We start from the raw sequence: 8,568 nt of genomic DNA on the forward strand, positions 1-8,568 counted from the left end.
CTGAGCCAGCTGGAAAACGATAAGACTTGGGATGGTCCCTTCTCCACCCCATCAGCCTGCAGTGGTCTTTGCTGAGCCCTCCCCACCTCCCTTCTACTGGTATAGCATGAAACAGTAGAGATATCTTTCTTTTCCTTTCTCTTCCAGCTCTTTTCCTTCCTTCAGACCCACCATTCCCCAATTTGCCTGGGGAGGAGAAGTAATTAATATTTGAAAGTTGTTCCACTTTATTCATTCCTGTTTATTTCCTTCTCCTTTGAATTGCTTTCCAGCTCCTCGTCTTTCTGCCGAAACGGCCTGACATGCTCCTCTTCAATCCCCCTCGCATATACCACTTGGCATCAGCCCAGAAGAATAAGTACATTTGGGGAGGCAGTGAAATTAGGGCTCAGCAAGGAAAGGGGGTGGGTGAGATCCCAGAAAAATCCCAGATGCCCATTTTTCCCCAAGATTCTTTTGTCTTACTGAGGATTAATTTCCACCACTCCACCAACTTCGCTGTCTACTTCCTGCCATTATCCTGGGTTCAGCAATTCCTATGAATTTAACTTTGCACTTTGGCACAAGATCTACAAATCACCCAGCAACAGCCATGAAGCAACACAAGGCCACCTGTCCCTTACAGTGCCACTGCTCGCAGTGTGATGGAGAAAGGCTTAGTGACAGCGACGAGTGTTTATCTCCTCAAATCTCTAGGGCACCTGGAAATAGAAACGTCCCCTGTCTTGCCTCTCCTTTGAAGCAGATCTCCCTTTATCTCTCTCCACAGAGGGGCTCTACCTCTGCCTAGTACTGCTGGCTTTTGGCTCCTCTCCATTGGAAGTGATTCTTTAAGTGGCCCAAACTGCTCCCTTTCGCAACACCAAGGTACCTCTGCTGTTATCTAGTGGTCAGGCAGGGCTGATTCTTGGTTCATTAAGTCAGGGAGGTGGAGGGGATGCATGGGATACTTGTGACTTTCAGGAACCACCATCCCTGCCAGGGGCTTTCCCCACCCAGACACCCCACTCTGCATGTCCTGCCTTACCATCTCCCTCCTACACCTTTCACTTCCCTATTTGTTTCTTCACCTCTCTGTCCTCACAGACAGACAAGACTTATTCAACAGATCCTTGGCAAGCAAAAAAAAAGTTTGCACAGGTAAGATGTATGTGGACTAGTGAAGGTGGTCTTCAAGGGTCAACCCCAGGTCTCTCTTCTCTTGTTCACAGTGTCTCTTTTCCTTCTTGATGAGGTCCTTGAATGCTCTACTTCTCCTACAACTCTGATTTTCAGCAACCAGCACCACTCTGCTGTCTTCAGTGCCCATCTCCCACACCTTTCCCTTTCACTGCCAGCCGCGTGATCCCACTTCATCCCACCTGGTAACTCTTCACTCTTTGCCTGTTCCAGTTTCATCAAAGACTCTGCCTCCTTCTTCCCTGCCCTACTGGAAAGACCCTAAAGCTGTGTCATCCCTTTCTATTCTGTTGTCTCTGCTGCTCTGCCTGTAGTCACTTGCCACGGGTAGCTGCTTGCAGACATTTAGTCTGCAAAAAGTGAGAGAAGTGTGAGAGTGAGATGTTATACAAACAGATAATTAGGGCTGGGCCTCAGCACTGTTTTGCAGAGGCAAAAAAGACAGGATTATGTGCAATCTAGCCGTGTTGCCAGCCACTGCAGTACAAGCCAAGTCCCACTTGGAAGCCTTTTGGCTATGAATAATGATTTCAAGCTGACATAACCTGCTAAGATTGTTTAAGCAAAGCACCCTGCTGACAAGGCTACGCAGCTTTAGCCTGGCTCAGGCTGTGAGTAGAACAAGTTCTTGGCTGCTTGCAACAGCCTTGACAAAGCCAAACACAACAGCGTTGCCCTCTGCCTTGGTGTTACAGAGAAAAGCGACATCAGCAAAGCGTGCGCTGGAAATGAGCAGCAAGAAATAACATTGCTGCAGGGCATTGTTACTTCCATTTTTCTGCCTTAGAGTGATTTTAATGATGTGATGCATCTCTTTCTCCTTGCAAACACGAGTGCCTAAAACTTACCTTCAGCTTTTTGCTCAAAGGAGTCAGAGGAAGCAAAAATGTCTTTACTGAAGGACATGGGGTTTTTACTTCTGGTTAGCCACCCATCAGAGGTATCTTGGCAACTTTCTTAATTTTCTAAGGATTCTGGAAAAAAAGAAAGAACCTTAAAGAAATCTTCAACAATCTGTAAGCTCAACACATGGAAGAAAAAATAAAGAACAGTTTAATAGTGCAGTTGGAATAATTTGCAATCCCCTTAACAAATAACATTATCATAGCTTTGCTGAAGTTCATGGCAAACTACCAGCCCAGATGCAAAATTTCCTCACCAGCTCTTAATATAACAGTGGCGGGAAGGGAAGGAAATGTATTGCCACAGGTGCCGCCATCTGCTCCACAGCCTGAAAGGGGAACTTTGTTTTGGAGCTTTATTGGCCCATTCCATGCCCTGCTTTCTGAAATTGAGTGTTCTGTTATTTGCTGGATTTTGATATACTTCAGTGCCAAAGATGAGAAACCTGCAAATAAATAAAATGTGCTGAGGGAGGTTTCTGAAGGCATAAAGGAGAGGTAGGCACCAAACTCCCATCGCTCTTCCCATGGGAGCTTTGCAACAAAGTCCTCTTTGTGGGTCTACCTTCATTTTGTCTTAAATGAAATGAAGCTGGATTGTTTTGTGTCCCTGTGACAAAACTACCTACCTGAAAAATGGTCCCCTCACTACCTCCTTTCTAGAGGCTAAGCTACCGCTCGTTGCCTGCAGTGAAACACATTGAAGTTAAAGGCACAAAGTCCACTTTGATTAAAACCTATGCTAGATAGGCAACTACAGCCCTAAATAACAAGGTTAGTATGCCTGTGGATGTGGCCAAAATGAGTTACAACAAGGCCCTCAGATGGGCTGGAGCTAAATCTATGGGTGTAGTCACCTCTACCATGTCTTCCATCAATTCCCCAAGTTCCATCAAGTTCAGCTTCTGGTCAGTCCTCTAGCCCTGAAGCCACACTAATCCAGCACAGCAATCATTCAGCTTCTTCCGTAGGGCCTGCTCTGAAGAAGGCAGAGACAAAAAAGCCCTCCAAGACCTTGCAGCAGATTTCCTCGGGGCCAGAGATTGCAGCTGAGGAAGGAGAACTGCTCCTCACACTAGTACAGGTGGCATTGTGCAGAGGGATGTTTTTTTAAAGCAAGTGCACAGTCTTTTATAATCTACCACAAAACATAGATGCCATCCTGCCTGCAGGCTGGAATATATTAGATTTTTTTTTATACTGACTGTGTGCACATTAGTTTATGGGAATATCAGCACTGCTATGTATGCGTGCATGTGTGCATGGGCGGGTGGTGGGAGACTTCTTTGTCCTTGCTGACTATGGCCTGTACATTGAAAGCCTCTTCCTGTTTGGAGTTTAGGATTAAAAAAAGCTAAGAAAAAATAAGATAAAACAGCCACTATCTAGCTTAGACACCACAGTAGTAAAAAAAAAAACAACAATAAATGCTAACTTGACAGAGAGGAATGCAGAAAATGGAGCAGAGTCGAAGAGTCATCTTGTTGATTAATAATTGTTGCCATAAAGATTAAACTGAGAACACATAAAAGAGCTCCCACTCAGTGTGTAAAAAAGTAAACAAATGAAGAACTAGAAGTTAAGTCTGTGTAACATTAAACTGATTAAAGATACAAGATGCTACCAAAATACTTGTGCAGAAGTCAGAACCTGGAATTCAACTTCCAAGGAGGCAGAGGATCCAGTGGCTCAGATTCAAGCTGTGGTTTAGTGTTTTCTTTATATAAAGGACCTCAATCTTCTTGTGAAGAGGAGATTATCAGCAGTGGACAGGATATCGCAGAATCATGGAATCATTTAGGTTGGAAAAGACCTTTAAGATTGAGTCCAACCGTTAACCTAACACTGCCAAATCCACCACTAAACCATGTCCCGAAGTGCCACATTTACATGACTTTTAAACACCTCCAGGGATGGTGACTCCACCACATCCCTGGGCAGCCTGTTCCAGTGCCTGACAACCCTTTCGGTGAAGAAATTTTTCCTAATATCCAACCTAAACCTCCCTTGGTGCAACTTGAGGCCATTTCCTCTCGTCCTATCACTAGTTACTTGACAGAAGAGACCAACCCCCACCTCACTACACCCTCCTTTCAGGTAGTTGCAGAGAGCGATCAGGTCTCCCCTCAGCCTCCTTTTCTCCAGACTAAATAACCCCAGTTCCCTCAGCCGCTCCTCATAAGACTTGTGCTCCAGACCCTTCACCAGCTCTGTTGCTTTTGTCCAGACACGGTCCAGCCCCTCCATGTCTTTCCTGTAGCGAGGGGCCCAAAACTGGTACTCGAGGTGTCACCTCACCAGTGCCAAGTACAGGGGGACGATCACTGCCCTGCTCCTGCTGGCCACACTATTTCATCATTAAGCTCTAGACAATCAAAACATCCCCTAACATACAGGGCTACCGCACCGCCTCTCCTTCCTTGCCTGCTCCTTCTGAAGAGTTTATAGCCATCCATTGCAGCACTCCAGTTGTGCGAGTCTTCCATGATGGCAACTATGTCATAGTTTTCCTGCTCCACAATGGCTTCCAGATCCTCCTGTTTGTTGCCCACACTGTGTGCATTGGTGTAGATGCATTTCTGTTGGGCTATTGATCCCACCACCTTTTTTGGGGGAGAAGCCCTAATTCCTACGTAACCATTCTCAGGCATTTCCATGGTTTCTAACACAGCAATAACCCTTGCATCTTTGCTGCTGCATGGATCTCCATCCCCTACCTCCACTGAGACGGAAAACTGAAGGACCTCACTACCACACCATCCCTCAAACATTGGCGTGCTGCCCCAGGCTTATCCCTAGTGAGCCTGGTTTTATCCCTTTCCCCCTTCACATCTAGTTTAAAGCTCTTTCAATGAGCCCTGCTAACTCCTGGGCAAAGATCCTTTTCCCCCTTTGGGACAGGTGTACCCCATCTGTTGCCAGCAAGCTGGGTATCACGTAGAATGAACCATGATTGAAAAACCCAAAATTCTGCCAGTGACATCAGGCTCACAGCCAGGTATTGATCTGCTGACTTTTCCTGTTTCTTCCCTCATCATTCCCTGCAACTGGAAGGACAGAGGAGAACACTGTTTGTGCTCCTGAGCCCTTAACCAGTCATGCCAAGGCCCTGAAGTGTCTCTTGATTGCCCTCGGACTTCTTGTTGCAACTTCATTGTTGCCTACTTGAAAAATCGATAATAGATAATAATCCGAGGACCACACCAGGGTAGGAAGCTTTCTCTTCACATCTTTAACCCGGGCCCCAGGGAGGCAGCAGACTTCTCTAAGCAGTGGGTCCGGTCTGCATACTGGGCCTTCTGTTCCCTTCAGAAGGGAGTCTCCTGTGACAGTGACCCATCTTTTTTTCTTTATGGAAGCAGTTTTGATGCAGAGCATAGACTGACTTAACCTCGGCGACACCTCCGTGCTAGATGAACCATGGTCCTCGCTACCATTGGGTCCCACCTGCAGAGCCTCGTACCTGTTATACAAGGGCACCTGGGACAGTGGGATCGTCACAGAGGAGACGCTCCTGCCGCGCCGGGTGGGAACTCGTCACCATTGCCGCCTATTCGTTATGTCACATGTGCCCTTGTTCTTCAGGACTCGGCTCTCCAGCATGTTCTGTTGCCCTAGCTATCTCCAGTGCCTGAGGTTTTCCTCCGGGAGACCTCTTTCGCTTTAGTCCATACAACTTTCTTCACTCAGGGATCAAGGATTCCTCGCATGCAGCCCATGAGCCTTCCTCAAGTGTAACACTTTCTCAGTGACCAAAATCCCCCTCAGTCTACAAAAGCTGACATTAGGGCTCTTCTGGGTTCCCCCTTCCATTTCGTCCACGTACCGTGTGATTGCCCCCATAGGGTCTCAGTCCCCCATCCCCCCAGGGTCACCCTCAGCCCATTCCCCCTGCCCTCCTACTCCCCTGCGTTGCCCCCCACTTTTCTTTAGTCCACTTCCCTCCGGTATCCTCGTACAAACCCTACACAAGCGGTTCAGGCTTTCTGTGTGCTGACTGGCCAGCCAGCAACCTAAATAATACAAAGAACCGATGAATCCACACCACGCTATTTTGTTCAGTCAGGGAGTCTGTCTCCCCTGTGCTGTCCAGATTTTCTAGAAATGTAGAACTAAATAGCACTGAGGACTTCACTGTTTCATTAAATTCATTTTGAACTGATCAAAGGGCTCTAAAATTAATAGGAAGGAACTGACAAGACAGCACAATGCCCAGGGGAGCAAAAGCATCTGCGTGAGGTCCCCTGATCAGGTCTTACATATGTCTACTGTGTCTACGCCAGTGTTTTTTTGCAGCTGATCTACCTTATATCAAGGCTGCTAGGTTCGGTAGAACTGAACGCTACAAACCTGAGTTTGTAATGTCTAACCCATACGCTTATATGTCAGTGCTCTCTAGACACAAAGGAAATTCTCAAGTGGAAGTTTTGAGAATGTGTGTGTGTTTTTTAGCAAAGTAAATGTTAACACTGGCAAAATTCTAAGTTTTCCATCTCAGATGCCATATTGCTACAAAAACAAATACGTAATGAAATGCAATACCTGTCCTACAGCAAGCCACTCTGAATTCTCCAAGGACAATGACTTTTGACAAAATACTCCTCAGTTTCACAGTCTTCCCCTGTCTCAGGAGAAATTTGGCAGAGCTTAGCCCAATTCCCTGAGACATCTGTTCATTCACATAAAAAAACAAGCTGGAACGGTTTGCCAGCCAAGATATTACCTTCCGAGAAACCAAGGCTCTTTTATTTAAAATCCATGTGAGACAATAGTTGTAGGGAGTTGAATTTCATCATCTCTGTCTGTTCTCATAGCAACCCTGATAAATTGGGCATGAATCCATAGCTGGGAATTGAATTCACACTTTACAGACTATCTGAACCACTTACCCACGTTGCTTTCTTCTGGGAAGGTTTGTGCGTTGTCCAATTTTTAATCAGGACCCACTAAGAACAGGCTCATCTCTCCTGAAATCAAACAGCAAGGAGACGGGAACACGATCTGGAGTGCCCAAACCAGAGAAGAGCACTTGACCGAGCCACGGAGCAGGGGAAGCTTTTGCACTCTTATGTCAGATGTCTGCATGAAATCTTTTTGAAAGACAAGAGAGTTTCTTTAGCATCGCCTCAGCGTGGTGCAGGGAAAACGGTTTTCTCTCAGGAGTTACACGGTGCGTCGCAGGAGGAAGCGGCAGGAGTGACGTGAAGAAGGGGTTCGAGATGGAGGGATGGCTGGAGAGCTGATGGGGATGCGGGACCTGCGGTGGGACTCACCTGGCTGGAGACTCCGAAGCAGAGGCACGGCGGAGTTCAAAGGAAGACACACGTGCGGCTGCAGCCCCGTCACAGACCGCTTAGGTCTGGCCTGACACATGTCCCTGGCGAGGAGGGAGCCAGAGGGAAGGCGGCTGCATGAGAGAGCTGCCAGGCACGGCTGGCGGAGGCGGCTGCAAGAAGAAAAATATTGTGGGGCAAGGGAGACAACTGAAGGGCTGCACCTTGAAGGGCAATATTCTGTGAAAGCTGAGGGCTCCCTGGGCTCGTGTTGTCCTGGTTTTGGCTGGGATAGACTTAGTTTTCATTCTAGTAGCTGGTACAGTGCTATGTTTTGGGTTCAGTATGAGAAGAATGTTGATAACACACTGATGTTTTCAGTTGTTGCCAAGTAGTGTTTAGACCACTTCAAGGGTTTTTCAGCTTCTCATGCCCAGCCAGCGAGAAGGCTGGAGGGGCACAAGGAGCTGGGAGGGGACACAGCCAGGGCAGCTGACCCCAACTGGCCAGAGGGGTATTCCATACCATGGGACGTCATGCCCAGTATATAAACTGGGGGGAGTTTGCCAGAGTGGGGGAATTGCTGCTCGGGAACTAACTGGGCATCAGTCAGCAGGTGGTGAGCAATTGCATTGTGCATCACTTGTTTTGTATATTCCAATCCTTTTATTATTATTATTGTCATTTTATTATTGTTCTTAATATCATTATTATTTTCTTCCTTTATGTTCTATTAAACTGTTCTTATCTTAACCCACGAGTTTTACCATTTTCCTTCCAATTCTCTCCCCCACCCCACCGGGTGGGGAGGGAGCGAGTGAGCGGCTGCGCAGTGCTCGGTTGCTGGCTTGGGTTAAACCGCGACACACATGTATTTCACTGAGGGGAAACTGGGTTGTGTTCAGTACGATGTTTTAGCCACATCTATTCCCTCAGCATCACAGATGCAGGCAAAACCCCACCACAGGATTACTGTGAATTACACTGAGAGGAGCTGAAACACAGTGATGTTCCCCTAGTCAGCAGGGATATGCTGTGCCTTACCCATCCTGATACCCAGCTAAATCACAGCAGAGAGAAACCTGACGATACTGGAAGGATTTGTGGAGGTGAGGAGGTAATGCTGTCATCCAGGGTGGTTTAGATTCAACCCTGAATGAGGGGCAGAGGGTAGGGCAACTGCCTGAGACCATGAGAGGTGGCAGGATTTGCAT

Source organism: Haliaeetus albicilla, chromosome 21 (assembly GCF_947461875.1).
Source record: "Haliaeetus albicilla chromosome 21, bHalAlb1.1, whole genome shotgun sequence".
Taxonomy (NCBI): domain Eukaryota; kingdom Metazoa; phylum Chordata; class Aves; order Accipitriformes; family Accipitridae; genus Haliaeetus; species Haliaeetus albicilla.